This window comes from Anser brachyrhynchus (genome assembly GCF_964034855.1).
Source record: "Anser brachyrhynchus genome assembly, chromosome: 15".
Lineage (NCBI taxonomy): Eukaryota > Metazoa > Chordata > Aves > Anseriformes > Anatidae > Anser > Anser brachyrhynchus.
In genome coordinates this window covers 12,110,009-12,129,040 of record NC_137733.1, presented here as the reverse complement: position 1 = coordinate 12,129,040, position 19,032 = coordinate 12,110,009, and the positions used below count along the sequence as shown (strand labels likewise).

At 41.1% G+C, this 19,032-nt stretch overlaps 3 protein-coding genes across 9 annotated transcripts in view; 1 reads left to right on the top strand and 2 right to left on the bottom strand.

Moving 5' to 3' along the window:
- The window catches only part of GPER1 (G protein-coupled estrogen receptor 1), a 63,701-nt gene extending 59,807 nt beyond the window's left edge, over positions 1 to 3,894 (bottom strand). Inside the window, exon 1 of one of the 2 annotated variants that reach the window (XM_080556722.1) lies at positions 3,859 to 3,894. The gene's annotated coding sequence lies outside the window, so the exon portion shown is untranslated. The remainder of the gene's footprint in view (positions 1 to 3,858) is intronic. The other variant, XM_080556723.1, reaches the window with a different exon arrangement.
- CHLSN (cholesin) overlaps positions 1 to 19,032 on the top strand; it is a 133,284-nt gene that overhangs the window by 71,413 nt on the left and 42,839 nt on the right. The gene's annotated exons all lie outside the window — the stretch shown is intronic.
- GPR146 (G protein-coupled receptor 146) overlaps positions 1 to 19,032 on the bottom strand; it is a 60,364-nt gene that overhangs the window by 33,739 nt on the left and 7,593 nt on the right. For 2 of the 4 annotated variants that reach the window (XM_080556727.1, XM_080556725.1), the window contains exon 2: positions 3,869 to 3,910. The gene's annotated coding sequence lies outside the window, so the exon portion shown is untranslated. Of the gene's footprint in view, positions 1 to 3,858; positions 3,911 to 19,032 lie in introns of those variants that run through there. The other 2 variants (XM_080556728.1, XM_080556729.1) reach the window with 2 other exon arrangements.

Genomic DNA, 19,032 nt, shown 5'->3' with positions numbered 1-19,032 from the left:
CAGAGGGAATACTGTTTGTGTGCCCTACAGAAAGGGATCTGTTTTCCGTATTTTTCCCAACTGTGTGAATTTTGCTGGCTTAATATGTCTTAATGACTGATCTTAGTTTAGTTGATATTCTTTAACGTTCATATTCTCTTTCTCTGAGCTTTTCACCTACAAAAGTCCCCTGATATTCTTGAAACAAATGTACAGATAGTCCTCTTTTGGCAGCTGGTCATGGTAAATGGCAGTAAGTGATAGTGAACGCTGATTTGGAATGGCAGAAGGAAAAAGAAGCACAGGCTCTTCAGTTTTTGCAGATCCATAGTTTGTTATCCCTACCTACTGGTGACACCCATGGTGATTTCCAGTGTAATCCTATGTCTGACCACACCGCTGCTGTCCTCACGATGGAATTTGATGTTTGGGAACCGTAACCTCACTGCCTGGCAGAAGTCTTCTAGTCACGATTTTTCTTTGCGAAATGAACACCGTCTCCTCTGTCAGGAAGGGTGACTGAAACTTCATAAGGGAAAGATGAACAAAGCCCTTAATTTGTGAGAGGAAGGAAACTGCACTGTAACAATGCCGAAATGAGGGGGCAGATCTCAGCCGGCAGCAGGGAGGAGTTTGTGGCAAGCAGGAGGCGTAAACCTCTGTGCCGATAAATGCAAAGCAATCAATTACGAAGAAGATGCAGATGCTGGAAAGGGTTCTGGGGTGGCTGGGGAGTGGGGGCGTGCGGGGGGAGCCCATCTTGCACGACTTTGCATGTAACCCTGCTGGCACGCTCGCCTTGTCCATGTTACAGATGTGTGGAGGTAAATTACTAATGAAGATGTGTGCAGATCAACCCAGAAGGGAGGTGAACGTTTCTTGATAACATTGTGTTCTCAAACATCAGCTCTGAAACACTCAAGACATTTGCTTTTGATTTTCCTTTGACCACCTGCAGAGCTCACCAAACTAGTTTTGGGTGAGAGGAACAAGACTGCGCAAGGAGCTTTGGCTTCATTTAAATGTGGGTAGTCGTGCTGTTAGGATGGAGATTTAAATACTGAAATGCTAGGTGTTTGGCTTCTTTTCTTTCCTTTCTTTTTTTTTCCGAAACTCTCTCCTTCCCTTGTACTATGGTTTGTTTATATTGCTACCTTTACAGTATTGACTAGTATCTATACGAACTGCACTCAGGGAAAGGTGCTGGGATTTAAAAAAATAAAGTGTTAAAACTGTGACACACAGGTATTTCACTGTGAAGTTTACTGATGGCTGTTGCCATTGCACGTCCAAAACTCATAAAGTACAACTTTATTTGCCCTTTTTTTGTTGTCTCAGCTTTGCTTCAAAAAGCTACAGTCATCACTGGATGATTTCAATCAAAAAACAGGGAGTCAGAGGTCAAATGCTATCCACAGCATTTATCTATGATTGTTTTAAAAATTTGTTGCACCACAGTACTGTCAAAGTAGTATGTCTGTGAGTATAATAGGTAGCAGAAAAAAATGATATATATGGTCTGAATAAATCCAGGACGCATTCTTTTTGTGGTATTTAAAATATTAACTAATTTTTGATGGGACTGAATTGCTCATACAATAATTCAAGTTGGAAGGGGCTTGAGAAAGTCATCTGTCCAAAATGCTGCACAAAGCAGGGCAGATAGGAGATCAAACTAGATCTTCAAAACCTCTGAGGACAAAGACAGTGTGATGTCTGGGCAACCTCTTCCAATGCTTGATTGTCATAATGGTTAAAGAAATACAATAAATTCCCTCATATATTGGAATCTCTCTCTTCTTCAAATTTTGCCCATTGTCTTTTTTCATCCCACCATGCACTGCAGTAAAGAGCCCGAATCTATGTGCACAGTAAGCCTCCTGCAGGTGCACAGTGGTTGTGGCTTAGGTCTACCCAAAACTTTCTCTTTTTCAGGTGGAGCAAGCCCAGTTCCCTCAGCCTCTGACCACAGGGCTGCAAGTGTTCTGCCCACAGCTGTCCTCGTGGCCCTCTGTTCAACTGCTTTCAGTTTATCAAAAGCTTTTGGGAGGATGGGTGCGCAAATCTATACAAAGAAATATCATTTTGGTCTTTATGCAAAAAAGATCTTTGTGTAAATCTGTTATGTGGAGGCTTTGGGAGGTTTTCATGTTTCTGTGATTATTTTAAAAATGTGTTGCACCACGGTATTGTCATAGCAGTATGTCTGTGATTATAATAGGTAGCAGAAAAAAAAAATCTGACCAATGAGCTCAAACTTTTTTAGCTGTGGCTTGTGGGTATGTAACTTAGAGGAGCATTTTCTGGGCCAACTCTAGGTTTTGGGGTAACAGACATTATAATAACAATAACAACAATAATGGCCCCTAAAAAGATGGGATACATACATTCAATGACTTTATGATTGTCCTTCAGTGAAGAATTTAGACTGGAAGCTTGTCTTGCTATAGCTGATATCTTACTCAGTACATCCCTTCTGTCTTTACACATGAAGTAGACTCCAAGATTAGTGTGGTTGAGTATATTGGAAGTAATAGAAAACAGACACAGAAAAATTGTTGCATGTTTTAAAAAAAAATCATAAAATGAAAGAGGAAGTGCATCATTTATTATAACACCATGTAGACTAATGAAAAACATACTGCAGGCTGGAAATTTGTTAAGAGCTGAACTCCAAAAGTTTCCATTCCCAAAAATGCCTTGGGGCCTCCGGCTGTAAGCTTGTGGCTAAAGAGGCCCTATGGTAAACTGACATAAAAAATAACTACTCCATAAACATTCAGCTCCTGTTTCACAATAGTTGGAAATAAGTTTTAAAGAAGTGTTCCCAACTGATACTGACTACACTTTATCAAAGTAGAAGAAAGTCAGGCAGTGCGTTTATGACTAGAATGTCAAATTGGGAATGTAACACTGGGGAGATGAGTATTAGGCACAAAAATGTTATGCTCATTGTACAGAGGAGAAAACGAAAAAGATGAAGTGATTTGCCAAGAGCAAGAGCAGCAGTCAGCACTGGCAGAGCTGGTGTTGGCTAGCATTAAAGAATTCCTGACTCTTGTCCTTTGCTCATTAACTAGAGCAGGGCGGACAGCACACCTACAACACGCTGCTGCGAGCAGGTCACCAGCCTGTGCCCAAGCACGTTCTTCAGGCTGTGTGCGAGCACACCCACGTGCCCTCAGAGGAATGGTGTTGGTCCCTTAGAGAAGGCTGAATTTGGTGCCTCTTTTCTTTTAATCTGTTTGGCTTTCTTAAAGGTATGTTTCTCCTGCAGAGTTAGCCCACGCTGATTCACTAGGTGTTAGCTTTGCCTTTCTCCTCCCTGGCCAGCCTTTGTCAGTGCATGAAAATCTTTACCACTGACCGTGGGGCTTCAGGCAGTTCTAGCTGACATGATGGCCTGCTGGTAGAGGTTGTGAGGAGAGCATTACAGCCCCGATTCCTTCCTCGCAGGGGTCGGCAAGCAGTTTGCAGAGATGATGTCAATTAAATCCTGCAAGCGTTCCTCCAATCTGTTTCTGCAGTTCATGTAGATCACAGAGGTTCTCCTGCTTGGCAAGGAGTCCTCAAGTGCCTTAGGATCATGGGATGCGTCCATGAAGTCCAAATTTCACAAGGCTATAAAGATGTTGTAAACTGGAGGCACCTTCATCTGAGCCTACATAAATTGCCAGTTTGTGAGCTTTGGGGAAGAGGTTGATCTGGGAGTCAATACAGACTGCCTTCGTTAACTCTTCCATGAGCACTTAGTAGGTTTTCTAGTACATTTTCACAGAAATAAATACCAGGTCCAGAAATCCCAATGTTGGTAAATATTTTCACTGTTGTACATTGATAAAAGAAACATACAAAAATAGTCACACTGTATTGCTATACCTGTACTTACGTGATGTGCAGCACAGAAGAACGTCAGTCGAAGATGGAGCCACTGGAAGAAAAAAAGAAGAAAGAAAAGGTAAACCAATTGCTCATAGTTGGTTCAAAGAAATGAAAAGTAAATTTCATCAATTCTGTTAAATACATTTCATTTTGTGTGTTGTTTCACTGTAGTATGCCTTATATATCATTTACAACATGCAATATTTTCATGCAGTGATTAGAAAATCCAGAACGTAATTATTTACAATGTTTGGTATTGAATTGCTTCATGTTTGATTACTGACTCAATGACTGTAGCTGAAAGGTTGATAGGAGAGTTACTGTATCATAGTGATGTTGGTGTTGATGGCTTTATTTACATTTTTGAGGTGAATTGAGGTTCTTGAATAAAAGCTGTGGATTGAATTAAAAATAGAAACTCACAGCTTCCTTCTCCTCATTGAAAATGTCACGCGTGCTGGGTTAAAACTGAAATGGAACAGGCCCGATGTGAAATATTTGGCATGTAATAAGATACTATGACAAATGTCAGTTTGGTTTGTTATTGTAAAACACAGTGGTTTTGGCATACTGTGTTACGCTAATTCACTTTGGTTACTGAGGATATATCTGCTCCTTTGCACACTGTGGGAGAAAATACGGAAAAGGTGAATATTTTAGTAAATTATAAAAACAAAGGTATAGTATGTGTGACCACTAAGAACTTGTAACCAGTATTTCAGATCTAAGTTATCTAAAGGAGAGGAATGAAGTAAAGCACTAATTTCCATATTTCTTGTAGTTAAAATTAAAGAGTTTTAAGTCTTTTTGCTTGGATAAGTGATTGAACAGTAATACTTGGAGAGCAAGATAACTTTAAGAATAGATTGTCACTATAGTAAAAAAGGTGTGTTTTCCCCTAAAAAGAAAGATTAACTTTGAGGTTACTCGATTATGACTGAAGTTTGAGGGAAACAGAGTACTTCATTTGTGAAAAAAAAAATTGTTTAAGATAGCAGCCTGTGCCAGTTTATTCTTTTTATATTGAAGTTTTATTGAAAGGTCAGTAAAGGTCTGTGAAAGATCTCATCTCCTACTGGTTTGCATTTCCCACTGGTGCCGCTGGTCTCTGTGATGGGTGGCGCGATGGGATTCGCCAGCGGCCCGGCCCGGCCCGGCCTCTGTCCTGTTCCTCACATCTTGTGGCAAGCGTTGGAGGGCCCAAGAAAAGTACGTGGTGCAATCAATATTTGGTTGCAATTTTAGTTTCACAATCTGATGAGGAATAGTAAATAGAAGCACTAATTGCTATTATTACGTGGCCTTGAACTTGAGAGAGCGATTTCCATGTGTGTGCCATGGCTTGTGTGTGTGACGTGTCACGCAGCTGGAAATCACCTCCCTGGCTCGAGCAGTCCTAAGACATGCTGGAGTGGCTGGCTGTTTGGTCTCCAGCTCTGGCTGGCCTCTCATCCCACCACAGAAACAAATGTCCGCTAATTCATGTGAAGAAACAACAGATTTGCTGTTTATAAATTCATACAGATTGAAGTAGCGTTGCAGGTGCTGTTAAGACAGCTGCCCCGAGCTTTACAGCACAGAACACATGTAGGAAGCTCTTTTTCTCTGTTCGTTAGCAGGGCAGGAGGATGTGAGCAGTGCCGGCTGATAGGCCTCGCTGCTGAAGCGTGGCACAGCTGCCGCACGCTCTGGAGCCCCTCAGTGTCCCGCAGCGACCTCCAGCCCGCCGGGCCGGGCCACTGGGGCTGGCGCCTCCTGACTAACACGACCCTTCAGTGCCTCTGCTGTGGCCTCACATCCAGGTATTTGTGGATGTGATGGAATCAGACACGTGAATTGTCATCGAATTCAGCCGGCTAAGCTGCACAAACAAACTTATTTATATCCATGGCGAGCTGCAATGCTGAGATCGGCATTCAGAGGACCACTGCCGTGTGCTCACGCGGGTTCGTAGGGGTGGGTTGGAGAAAGGTTTTGTCCGTCCCAGTCACCAAGGAGAAGCTTTGCTTCTGCTGACCTAATTGGATTCACAAGGGTAACGTGTGTTTCATTGCCTCCCTCCGTGGTGACTCAGTAGCTCTTCCTAGACTGATCTGTTTTTCTTGCATTCTGATCCTTGTTGCTGAAGTACATTTTCTTTTAAGTAGTAAACTAAGTTTCAGGAATGATTAAATCGCAACATGAATCATAACTGAAATGCTGAGCTATGCATACTGCTCTTCACATCTATAAGCCAGCAGGGATGAATAACAAGTTTTGTAGCGACAGACTTACAGCGGGTCTGCAGTTCTGCTGGGAGGTGAACCCACTGCTTTATGTGTCTTTTGATGTAGGCAGCTCCAAGGGAATAAACAGCTGGTTAGTCAGTTTGCAGAGAACTTGCAGCGTGACTGAATGCACAGTTGTTCTAGATAGCTTAAAGAATGTAATACCTTTTCAAATGTCATATGTCATGCAGCCTATAATTTTATTCATGAGGCCCGGGTTGTGTATTCCAAGAAAAATCATATATCATATTAATCCTATTTAATTCTGAGTCACAACATAAAATTTTGCAGTGCTGTAATTAACAGTAATGAAAGATAAGGAGCAGCAGCTGTATAGCTAACGAAGGAGTTAATTTCAACGTGTATTTTAGACCATTAAGTGCTATAAAGCAAAAAGCCTTGTGTTGCCAGCACGAAGCCAAGGAAGGCAGTTAACCACCGCTCCCCTCGCCAGGCCAGCAGAGCTGGGGATGCCGTACGGCTTAGGCTTCGCTAGAACTGATTCATTTGCTAAGGCAGTAGCATGCAGAAGAAATGTGAAAGAATATATAAATCATTGCTACTGTTTGTCTTATCCCAAGGAAAAATTTCTTTCTTATTCTGCCTATGTGAATATCATTTTTTTTATAAAAATGTTTCTCTCCTTTCAGGTTGGAGTATATTTTATAAACTGATTTAACAGTTTAGTTCAGGTCTTTGTTCTGTCTGTCAAGACTCTCCAGAGGCTGAAATCTGCAGGCCATCCAATACATCATTGTTCACATTGTACTTCTTTTTAACAAGTCTGAAACGTTTTCCTTGTGTGGTTTCGCAACCCCCTTTTTTTTTTCCCAAACAGCATGAGTCCTATCACTAGATCAAATTTAGAATTCACTGCTTCCAACAATTGTCTAATGGATCCACATGTTTACACAGCATGACATTGGCATCCAGATAGTGCTGTCAAAGTCTCCAGGCTGTACTACTGTCTCATGCTTCCTCCCTTCTCTTAAAAAAAAAAAAAAAAAAAAAGAGAAAAAGAAGCTACAGTTACAGTTAATCTGGTACTCTGGAAGCAGTGAACAGTGCTTTTACTTCAGCCACTAATATTGCTCCCAAAATTTAGAAAACAAACCTTTTTTTGATCTGCTATATATGAAAATGTCAACTCTCAGGTATTTTATCAGCACTTATTGTATCAATCTCAAAATGCCATTGAATGGGAGACCGGAAAATAACTTTTCCAGACTTGTTCCTTTTTTTCTGTCCTGAGTTTCCCAGGCTGAATGACAGCTTTTATCTGTGTATGCCACTGCTACCAGCACGAGCACTTGGGGCTTTCTGAAGCTCCCAGCTACTTCTCCCTGTCGCTGTGTCTTTGTGTCGATACGCGTTTCTGTAGCCTGATGGTGAACAAATTACCGAACTGATCTGTCTGCAAACTAACCTACCAGCCGGCAGCCTCAGTCACTGGGCGTTTGTGTGGCATGAGAGGACCTTTTGTAATGAACTTGCCTGTGTGTTTTGCACAGTGCTTAATTCCTGTTCTGTGTGATCGGATGTAAATAAATCAGTAGCAATTACTTGGCAGCAACTTTCTGCAATCAGTTGCTTTGAAGAAACTTAGTCCATGGTAGCATTAAGCAAAGGAAGGGGGGTTTGGCTAGGACACCAGAACCTTTCTTTTTTTAATGCTCTCATGGGATCTTTCACTTCCACACAAGCAACTGCTTGAACTGGCCGAGTGGTCTTGATTTAACACTGCTGTACGAATACTGCTTGTCCCAGCTGCAGGGTATCATAACCTCTATTTCCTTAGCTTAGATTTGAAATCTGGAGCCATATGATTCAGATGAACCATGACTGCCCTCTCTTTAACTTGATGGATTTGTTTTGAAAATACCATTGTTCGGTCCAGGTTTTAGCTCCTAAGCAAATTAAGCTGATTTGCACTGGTAAGTGGGGAATACTTACCAGCTTGATTTAAAAAAAAAAAAAAAAAGGCAAGAAAAGCTGAAGCAATTTTTAACTCATCAGTGCCAATGAAAATACATCGTTAGCATAAACTTTAAAAAAAAGTTTTTAAAATTAAAAATGATAGATAGTCCCAAAAGTAGCTGTAGTTCTGATGCAAAAAAATACTTCTTCCAAGAGCAATTAGATGCTATGTAGCGAGCTCACAAAAATGTTGCTGCAGACAGGTTTCAGAAGGAAGGCTGATGAGCAGAACTGGGTTAGCTTTGCATTCAAAATTTGATTTTATGTGGGCTCCTGTTCTTGTGAAGCTTAGATACAAGCTCTTGGATTTGAAGTAAAGCCAACTGGATTTGTAAAGATGCTTATCGTATTCCCTGGCCCTGTTCAAATCACCAGAAAATATTAAGGCTGACAAGCCTAACTTGATATGCGTCTCAATATTTTTATGCTAGATTACAGTATACATAGAAAAAAGAAAAGTCTCTACCAGAGCTGCAGCCTGTTTAAAAAGAAAAATGAAAAAAAAAAACCATGGGCCTTTTATTAAAAATTAATATATAGCAGAGAAAGTGGAAAATCACCTAATTGCCCATGGGGGTTTACATATGTACCACATGACCAAAGGTCAATCTAAATTGCCACGATTTCGTACTAGGAGTTTGTAATCACTTGTTATATAAATGAAGATTTCTTCACAGGCTTTAGTTGGTAGAAATATTTTATAATTAAGCTTATAAACTTCATAATCTAATTACGTTCTTTAATTTTTTATCACCGCTGGTTTGTAGTGGTGTTTTGCGAATTTCCTTTTTTATTTATTCATAAATGCTCAGAGAGGCTATACAGAAACTTGAGGGCTGGGATGCTTTCCCAAATATAGTTCAGAGGTGTCGGTCAATCACTGAGCTGCTCCTGCTGTCTGAAATAGAAGTGGCCCCAGCAGCACCTGCCGGGACAGCATGTACAGGGTGCTAAGTTTGGCTGATCGGGATTTCTGTTCGATAGCGGGCAGGCAGGTCGCTCGTAGGGTGTCTGCAGAGTTGCTTCTAACTGTTATGTGTATCTTACAGGATGGAAGAGTATTGAGGGAATTGCATTCAGATACTGAAGATGACCTTACAATTAAGATGCAATTTTACTCGCTTGATTTAGACAATTCTGCTTGCTGCCCACCTGCGCGGACTGAGCGAGGTTTTTCTTCCCTTCTTGTCCCCCTCTCTCCCAGGGTAATGCACTATACAGGTTCTGAGTTTGGTGTAAGACAGTGGAACTATTCCAGATTTTAAAGCTGTTTTTGGTGTCTGATGGTAGTGCTACAGAGCAGGGACGTTTGCAGAGTGCATAGCAGCAGTAACATGGCCAGCTGGAGCAGTTTCTTGCGCTTTACCGTCAATTCCCTTCTGACTGTGGTTATTCCAAATTACTTATACACCAGAAGACGTAGCCCATCCCATTTTATATTTTATGTAATGTCCCAACCTCGTAGGCTGCTCTGATTTCATTTATATTCACAGACACGCGCCCACAAAGCTTCCACTTAGCACGTCCCCGTAAGTCAGACCTGCACGGGCAGCTAGGAGCGTGCTTGCTCTAGCCCCTAGCGCTGCGGCAGCCTGTGCCGGTGGGCGGAATGGCACAGCATCCTTGCTGGCCAAGCAGCTCCCCAAAAAGGAGCACATGTGCCTCCTGGCTCGCTCTCTGACACGAACGCCTGCGTTTTCTTGCCAAGCAGCTGGCCCATGCGAACGCGACCATCTCCCAGCACGCTGCAGCTGGGACGTCTGCAGTGCCTCCCCTCGCAGAGCATGCCAGGTGGTGCAGGTGGTGCTCAGCTAACCTGGTACTGGGTCACACAGCGACACAACGGCAGGAGAGAGATGTCTTTGTGCCTTTTACTGGTAGTTAGCATTGCTAGAAGTAAGGATGGCCGGAGGGAGGCAGAAGAAAGGGTGGTGAGTGCTGTAGTGCTCCTGAATGGGGAAGCTGGAGGTGGGCTGAATGTTGTTACAACAGAAAAGAATGGGATTTCACAATGAGAAGGAAGTGGAGTGCCATGGCATTGCTACATCAGTTTCCAGTGGCCCACCCATTTGTTTTGACATAAATACTTATGCTAAAGCTATGTAGGCTAGACACATACCTTCAGACCTGTGGTATTTAGGTTTCATTATTACTCTTTGAAGGTTGAGCTTGATGTTTTAGTATTTTGTTTGGAGACTTAAACATTTAGTTTTTTTAATTCTGCCCTTCTAGCCATTTCCCTGATTTACCTTGCAGAGTAAATATGCTTTCATTCGGTTTTCCAGACTTCTCTCCTTTCTTTGCTTTTGGCTTAATTTTGAGATATGACATTCAAACCACAGTTAGAGGTAAGTGCCTCTTTGAGAGAGAAATAAAAAACAGCTAAGGAGTTCAGAAGCAACAGCTTATTTTTCAGTATGCTGCAAGTCCGCTGACACAGGTCCTGCCAAAGGCACCAACTTTAACAGCAGCAGCACTTAGGAGAGTGTGCTCGGGGTTTCTGGCAATGCTCACAAGCCACTTAGAAAAAACACGCGTATCACTTGTGGCAGGCGCTCCGTAGCTTGGAAAGCACTGCTGCAGACCAGTTTATAAAGAATTTTTTTGTCTTTGTACCTCTCAGAGTTATCCATTTTCATTTCATCTACAGTGAGCCCAGTTTCCTCGGTGTTGATATTTAGGATCTTAACATCAAATCTGTAATTAATACAGCTACATTTAGAAACTATGACATTTGCAGTGTTTAAAGCAGCAGCTCATTGTGTTACACAGTGCGGCATTTAGCACGTTTTAAATATTCTCCGCTTGTGCATGTACAGATTTTTATAGTTGAATTAAGAATTTATAATATGCTGCGTCTCATATTCCAGGTCTGTTTGTTTCTAAAGCTGTGCGCAGAACTCAGCCTAGGCCATAAACTTCTGTAGATGAAATGAAGGCTGATTAGAATTTTAATACTAAGGAAGGAAATGGTCTTGGGCAGTGCACTACAGAGCAGAAGAGGCCTTCTGTTAATACACAAGAGTATTACTGTTTTCTTGAACTTTGCCTTCCTATCCAATTACTGCTTGTGCCTAGAAATCATAACTCTGGTGCCTCCCATTTGATAATGTTGAATGTAATCCTCATGCTAGTTTACCTCATTTCCAGTAGTAAATATCATCTTGATTATACAACCGTTAGATAATATACTCCTAAAATTGAATTATAGGCAGTACTACATGGTTTTGTTGATAAACAAAGCGAAGGCACGATGGTATATCTAGTTGGCCCAGTTCTGTCTGTTTAAATTAAATGAAATCGAGGCTTTTCTTGTGAAATGCTTTTCTTGTGACTAACTTACTGCATATTCCACTCTTCGTGACACAAACAAAGCCTTCAGGGTTGCAAATGATTTTTCAGAGTCAAACAAAGTACCAGGAATCTGTGTAGTGCGGTTTCGTCGCACGCACTGCAGCGACAGCGCCGCGCTGGCAGCATCTAGCGAGCTCGCCGAGGAGCAGGTGCAGGCAGCGCCGTCAGCAGCATGAGCCATCAGAGCAGGTAGGAGCCAGCGTCCGTGCCCTGCTGCCTGGACTGGGCTGGGTGCTCCGTGCTTCTCTGGATCTGCGGTACTCAGCCCTCGCTGCACGTGCTTGTTGCACATTTATGGCAGGATGCTCTTACCAGAGTGCAGAATCCCATTCTGGTATTATCACATGAAAATCGATTCTGATCCCTCAGTATTTTGGAGTGTATTATTAGCGTGGTACAACTAATCATTTTCATACAAGGGGAATGAAAATCGTGCCCTTGTTTAGATGCTGCATGTGTATTTATAGGACTATAATGCCCAAATACGGTGGTGAAACTTGGCTGCTTCTCCTGCTGGTTTCTGTGGTTTTGTTTCATTGTCCAGAAAAAGTGACAACATTCTCAGCTCTGTGGCATCCATCAACATGATTCATGTCATGTCCACTTTTGGCAGAAATAGAGAGATGTATATTGTTTGCTTATTCCTTTAAGTTTTATAGTTTTTTATCTTTCTTTAAGGATTTTTGTTTGCAGTTCTCACACCATTAAAACATCACAGTAGGGACAGTCTGAAACATTTATCCCACTCAAAAGACATCAGCGGTTTATGTACAATCTGTTATGCAAGTAGCTTTACTTTAGATTTTTTCCCTTTTTTCTTTGATCACTTGTGTAACATTTTTTGAAATGCGTGTCTGATGTTGATTCCTTTTTGTGTTCTATTAGGTGCATTTGATTTTGCATCTGAAAGGATTGAATATTAAATGTCCTTTTCATATACGTGTATTGACAGCATTTTAGTTTTCTTCGTTCAGACAGAGCAGGGCAATTCCTAGGATTTAGGATCCTAGATTCCTAGGATCTTTTTGAGAAAGTCTTGAAAAACTATATTAGCAAAGCCAAAAAAGACCCCCCAGATGTATTTTTATGTTTTTAATGATTTTTATACTGTAAATTAGAGTAGAAGGAACAAGCTATATCAGAGATAATTCTGGAAATGAAAAAATAAAATTATTTTGTTATCTCATCCATTTGTAAGAATGGTACAGATAAACTCTTGACTTTCTTAGCACTTTCTTTTCCCCTGCATTAACCTACCAGTGTTTCAGTAACCGGGAATATATGAGTTCATGGAGACTTGGTGTAATGAATCCCTAGCTAAGAAGGAGAATTGTAGTCAAAGATTTTTCCCCTCTCTTACAGTAGACAAATAAATGCTAATGTTTCCTTTATTTTCTGGGCTTCCAGACTGGAACAGTGTTTGATAAGCTGACTCCCAGGGTGAAAGTGCCCTTCAGAGATGCTCACTGTAGAGCATACCAGCTCTTTGGTTTCGTTTGTTGCAGTTTATAGGCACAGCACAGCAAGGTTAGTTTTGGTATCTGCATTAGACATACCATTTCAGTAACGTTCCTGTTAAACAAAGGCTTATGTAGTGATTCAGACTGAGCATGCAGATGATTCTACAGCTCTAGAGAGGCTCGTTTCTTTCTAGTCCCATATGTTATCTTTAATCAGGAAGTAAGGAGGAAAGCATTTGAACTGAGAAGCTTTTGGAAATAGCATGAGCAAATATAGAAGCTCAGACCTTAGTAGACAGTTTTACAGACTGCAAGGGAGGATCTGATTGTGGTTTTGCCTGCAAACGTTTTTAATCTGTTGACTTTGTTTTTAATTACTCACAACTGTGAGTGATTTTATGTCAGTCATGTGAGTTGTATAAGCATTTGAAACTGAATTATCATGACAAGCTTTCCCGACATGTATTTCTTCTCTCTTCTCAATTCACTTCTCTCAAAAGCTGAGAAGAAAGGAGCCCTGCTCTTGAGTTCCTGGCGAGATGTTTCTTCCTTCATTAGACAAAACCAGAAAGCCTATCCCAGTGATCCTACTGACATCTCTTACCAAAAGCTTCTCAAATGATCCAGGCATCATACAAAATGCTAGCATGAATCCAGCCTATCACAAGATACTCAGCAGTACTGCTCTTAGCAAAAGACACCAAGAGGCCCTATGCCATGTCACATACCAGTGTTCCCAGTGCTAACCCTGGAGAACTTCCCTCCCTCAGTGGTACCTGCCCTGATGGGCATGGCGCAACCACCTGCAGAACCAACCAGGTGCGTGTGGGTAGACCTGAGAGCACTGAACTGATTTGTAGCTTTGTCAAAGCTGTCTCCATCTAGGAGTCTGCAGAACAACTTGTTGGAGCTCAGCTTACACCTTCACCCATCATTTCTTCCTGCAGGACGATGCTGTGTCCAACACTTGTTCTGGCAAAGCCATCTGAGCTTTACTGTAATAGTTCTAATTAGATGTTTCTACAAGATCACTGCTTGAGAGTCACCACAAGACAAACATTCTGTGAGCAATTATCCCAAGAAGTTGTTAATTAATGTGGAACAACTACAGCTTTTGAAAATGTATTGTCTGTACAGATACCATAAGTCCACTTTCTTCCCCACTTGCTCGTGGAGCCCCTTGTATTCTGGATTCTCTGATAACGAAGGTACTGATGTGCTGCTGTGGTCTGTTCTCGTGCTGCTGGCTGTTGTGGCCAGGCAAGCATGTATGATGGAGACGGCTCCAAAGACCCTGCTAACCAAGCAAGTGGGGTATTTTACAGTCTTCATTTATTTATTTTTTTTTAATTCTGATTATTAGTCTGGAGAAAGAGCTACAGAAATGCTACAAAACTTATCTTTGTAGTGGATTTTGAGGCTTCCTATCTGCAACACTTGTTGCACATAGATTTTTGCACTTTGGCCAAAATAAGAGTGTTTTTATGACTTTACTTCTAAATGTGTTGAAAGCATATGTTGCCATAATACCATTTATTTTACAGCACTTAAATAGCTATGTGCTGAACATATGCTAAGGCAGAATTCATAAATGGCATCTCCCTCAATTTAACTTCTAAAGTATTTCTTAAATCTGAGAACCTACATCTTGTGTCCTGTTGTAACCACGCAGCTTTGTGAGGAAGACAGACTGTAAAAGTTTTTGGACAGGATTATGAAAATGATTAATATTTGACCCTTTTGCAGTACAAGAAACATTACGCCTAATTTGAATGTCATCCAAATACAAACCTTAGTCCAAAACACTAAAAAGGAAACTGTGAAAATATTGAGGCTTTCGTTATGGGTGAAGGATTTCAGAAGCCTTCAGAGGTCCGTGTGCACTTCAAAATGGGTTATGTTTCTGACACCTCTCCTTGCGGGATTTAAAGCAGTTCTTCTATTTACAAGAAAAACAAGCGTGATTAAGCAGTTTGTTGGCAGTTGATCTATTCTTCTTTGAATAGATAAAAATGCTGTAAAAAAACCTTGACAATTGCTTTTAAGAGGAATCTGTGAACTGTATTAGCTATTTTTCTGCTGTAATTTCTACTAAATTTATAAGCTGAGTAGTTAAGGAGGTATTGTAGGTTAATGATTTATTTGCAGTTAACAACTCTTCTTCAGTCTTGTAACCATACTTCCAGTGCTGCACTGGAGATCAGCCTGGAGATTACATTTTTTGCCTTTACTTAATTTTTCAGCCTGTGATGAATTTTGCACAGATTTTAACGGGTATTGCTACTGCCAAATGTTTATTCCTTTCACCCAAACGGTACAGTGACGTATTGCCGTACGGGTAGATGTTCTCTGCTTCAGCATTTGGCTTGCAGGGACCTGAGAGGTCACCAAGAAGCTCCAAGCAGCAGGAGAACGTGAGGAATGGTCATCAGGTGAAACGGGGCGTTCCAGCTCAATTCCAGGAAAACACTTTTCACTGTAATTAAGGTCTGGGATGCGCTGCCCGGGGCAGTTGAGGACTCTCTGTCCCTGGAGGCATCCAGCACCCAGCCAGGCGAAGCCCTGCATCACACAGCCCAGTGCCAGGGGTGTGATTCCTCCAAACATTGTGACAATTACCGTAGAAATCCTCCTGAAATAACAGCTCATTCCTAATAATGCCCAGTTCAAGGGAAAAGCAGTACCTAAAGCCGGCTGTGGTTATTTAAGCAGTAGTCCTGGTAGGTGAGGGGTGTTTTGTTCTTATAGCGATCTGTTCCTTGCTATTAAAGCAGTTCTGTTCCTAAAACTTTTCCTTTACAGCATCCTATTAGGCATCCTTACATCAATAATGTGCTGAGAAGGGTCTAACCCTAGACCAGGTCCAAATCTTTAAGATCTGGTGAGCGCAACCTGTATTTTGTTCTGTGCTGCCCGAGGGGGGAAAAGTCCTTTTGAATGAATTTGTTCTCTTTCTAAATAGATAACTAGCCAAATGCATCTCAAATATTTGTTCTACCATTCAAATATTGGTTTAGGTTTAGAAAACAAATTAACCTAATGTTCGAAGAATTAGACATTTTGTACCCTGGCGCTTTTCTGTGTCATTGGTTCTATAGCGATGACCCTAAATACTTAGGTCAAAATAAAAGAGTCTTCTGATGAAAATCAGACAAATATTTTTGCAACTTGGATGATTCTCTTTGCTGTGTGCATACAAGTTAAAATAGTGCAGATGTATGTTTAAATTTTAGTAGTTTCACTGGGGGAAGCTAGTCAAATTACAGTGCTCTTTAATGCTGCTAATGTGGATGTTTTTTCTGAAGGAACTGAAAAATATAAAGAACAGTTTGAGTGTTTTGTTAGTCTGTCAGTACTAGGTGAAATCAGTTTCATTTGCCTATATTTAATATTTAAATGAGAAAGGAAAGTTGTAGAATGGAGCAATTTTAGAGCAAAGGTAAATGAAATTTCTTACAAGCTAGCTTGTTTACTGATTTTTTTTTAAGGTTCTGCATAAAATAAGTGAACTATGTAAGTTCTTACTCATTTTCTTTTACCCTTTTGCTTATGAGTAAGGCACATCAGCGTGCAAAATTTACTTCTACTGTAGATACAGTTGCTGGCTTACTTTTATATTACCTATATATTTTTGACAAAAAAATAAGTTGGTAACTGAACATCCATTTCATTTTGTGATTAAATGTCAGTTCACAAACCAGAGCGGTCTTCTGTTGCGGCTGCAACTAAAAAACAGTCCTGGGTGGAAATTCTCCCCTTGTTCAGAGGGGCGCTTGGTCTGGATTGTCTGTGGTCTCAATGGCCGTGCCTCGAGAGCCTGGTGGTGTCTAAACTGGGTTAGTTACCATCCTGCTGCCTAATCCTGAAGTAGAAGAAGGAAACTCCTTTTCCTTGGTATATGATAACAGATTTTTGCACACTTCCTATCACAAGAGTTGTGAGTAGATGTTTTTGCAATAGCACTGCAAATTCTCAGTTGATTCTTGTGATTCCTCTGCTGCTGGTTGCACAGCATAGCCCGCTGTGTCCGTTGTGAGGTTCCAGAGTTCAGTGAGTATTGTTATGTTCTGTTTACCTAAATATGAGCCTTTTTGAAAGGTGGCTGGAGTTTGACCTTGAACAGGGTACTGCCACCAGCTTTGAGTAATTGCTGACCTCAGCCATGATGCAGACACGAGAGGAAATGCAAAGGGAGGGACAGAGCATGGCAACATCTTCTCCATCTTTAACTTCCTTCCCACATCTTGTACGTGCATTTATATAGCATGTGAAGTTACTAATCCTTATTCAATGAGATACTTTAATAAAGTAAAGGGCATCGGTTGTTACTAGATGGTGGCATTCTTCTATTTTATTAGTGTAGTAATAAAACCAAAATTTTATTTTGGAATTACTGAGACTTCTGGAGCGGTTTAACAATTGACTGGTAGTATTTCCCATCCCAGAATGAGCAAGTAGAAAATGAATTTTTGAAACTAAAACAAAAAATTGCTTCTGATGTGTCTGTTGACTGCAGATCAATAGGTAGAAATTGAGGGGGATTTTCTCACGCATCCTAAAAGGCAGGAAACTAAACCGTGTCTGCTCACCGCAGCTGTAAATCCAAGTGGCTAGAAGACCTGACAACTCCACTCGGAGCCTATCTGCTTCCTGAGCTGTTTGTTTCCTGGATGTGCTTTGGAGTTTTCGATGGGCAGGAAGTCAGTGTGTATGCTGAACAGTTAAACACTGCGACTCAGGGAGTAATGGCTATAGCAGCCAGAGCACACCATCTGAAGGGAGGAAATAAGGGAACAAAAAGCTCACCTAGGAGGACTGAGAACAGAGAGGGACTCATCCTTCATGCTGATATTTTTGGAATTGTTTAAAGGGAAGTTCCATGCACCATGAAAATCTATAGATTGCTTTATTGGTTATCTGTTGAATGTTCTTTGAATTGACTTGCTTGCGTCTGCCAGAAAAATAGCATTTTCAAAATGGTGTTATAGTGAAGGCATTTGATCCTTGTTACAGTTCTATTACAAATGCAATAGCAAATGTAAAAAGAAAAGAGTTTAGTTGGATTCATGATAGACTGATTCTTGCCTGACACATTTTGAATAATAAAAATGTGAAGCATACAATATTGCCAGTTTTAGGTTAAATAAAAAGTTGCGTTCCAAATGATGCATTTAAAAATACCAGGACATTTTCATTTGCTTTCTGGTTTGCTTAACTTTAAGTAGTAATAGCTACCTTCTGGGTGGCTGCTCATGTAGCTCAGGTTCTGTACTCAATCTACAACATCGGTGTCTGAGCAGTGAAGGTGCAGAGCTGCAAGTGCTCCGTGCAGAGGTGCTTCTGGTTGCCTGCTCTCTCTGGGCTCCAGCTGGGGAGATGCCATTTTTACTCCTGTTCTCTAGGTACTCCTGTCTCTCTAGGTATGGAGGAAGAGCAAGTGTTCCAGTCATTATGCATGTGCTCAAGGGCTTTTTCTCCTCCACTTTTCTCATGTCTTAACTTTTGCTTAAGTATTTTACACTTATTTTTCTTCTGAGGAATGGTGTCTTAAGTCAGAGGGTGCAAAAAAAGTGATCTCATGAGCTGTACAGCCACGTGTCTCCGCCTTTGCATCACCTCCTCGTTCTGCTGGCACAAACATTCACAGTGACTGGAATCAGGGAACAGATTTGGTTTTGAAGTAACCTTTGCGGGGGGGAATAGAGAGGTAATTTTAACCCGGATGAGTTTACAAGACAGTACAAACACTTGTGCCAACCAGAGGAAGAGGTGGGAGAATACGGAGTGTGTGTCTCTTGGCAGCAGTACTAACTTATGGTGGTTTAACTTGTTCCTGAATCTGCTACCTGAAATTCTTTTATTCACAAATAAAGCTTTGTTTAGAGCCTGAACAGAAGCATTCAGTTGTGTAATCTTTCACTGTAAGGAAAATATATTACATCTAATTTATAGGCATATTGTTTGTACTGCTGCAGTCACTGTGTGACCATGTTTCCTGCAGTAAGTTAATCATTTCTATTATAACATAATGTGAATATTTTAGTGTAAGGCGGGAAAGGAAGAAATCAGAGCTCTGTGTAATGACATTAAGCTTTTAGGCACATAGACAGCTT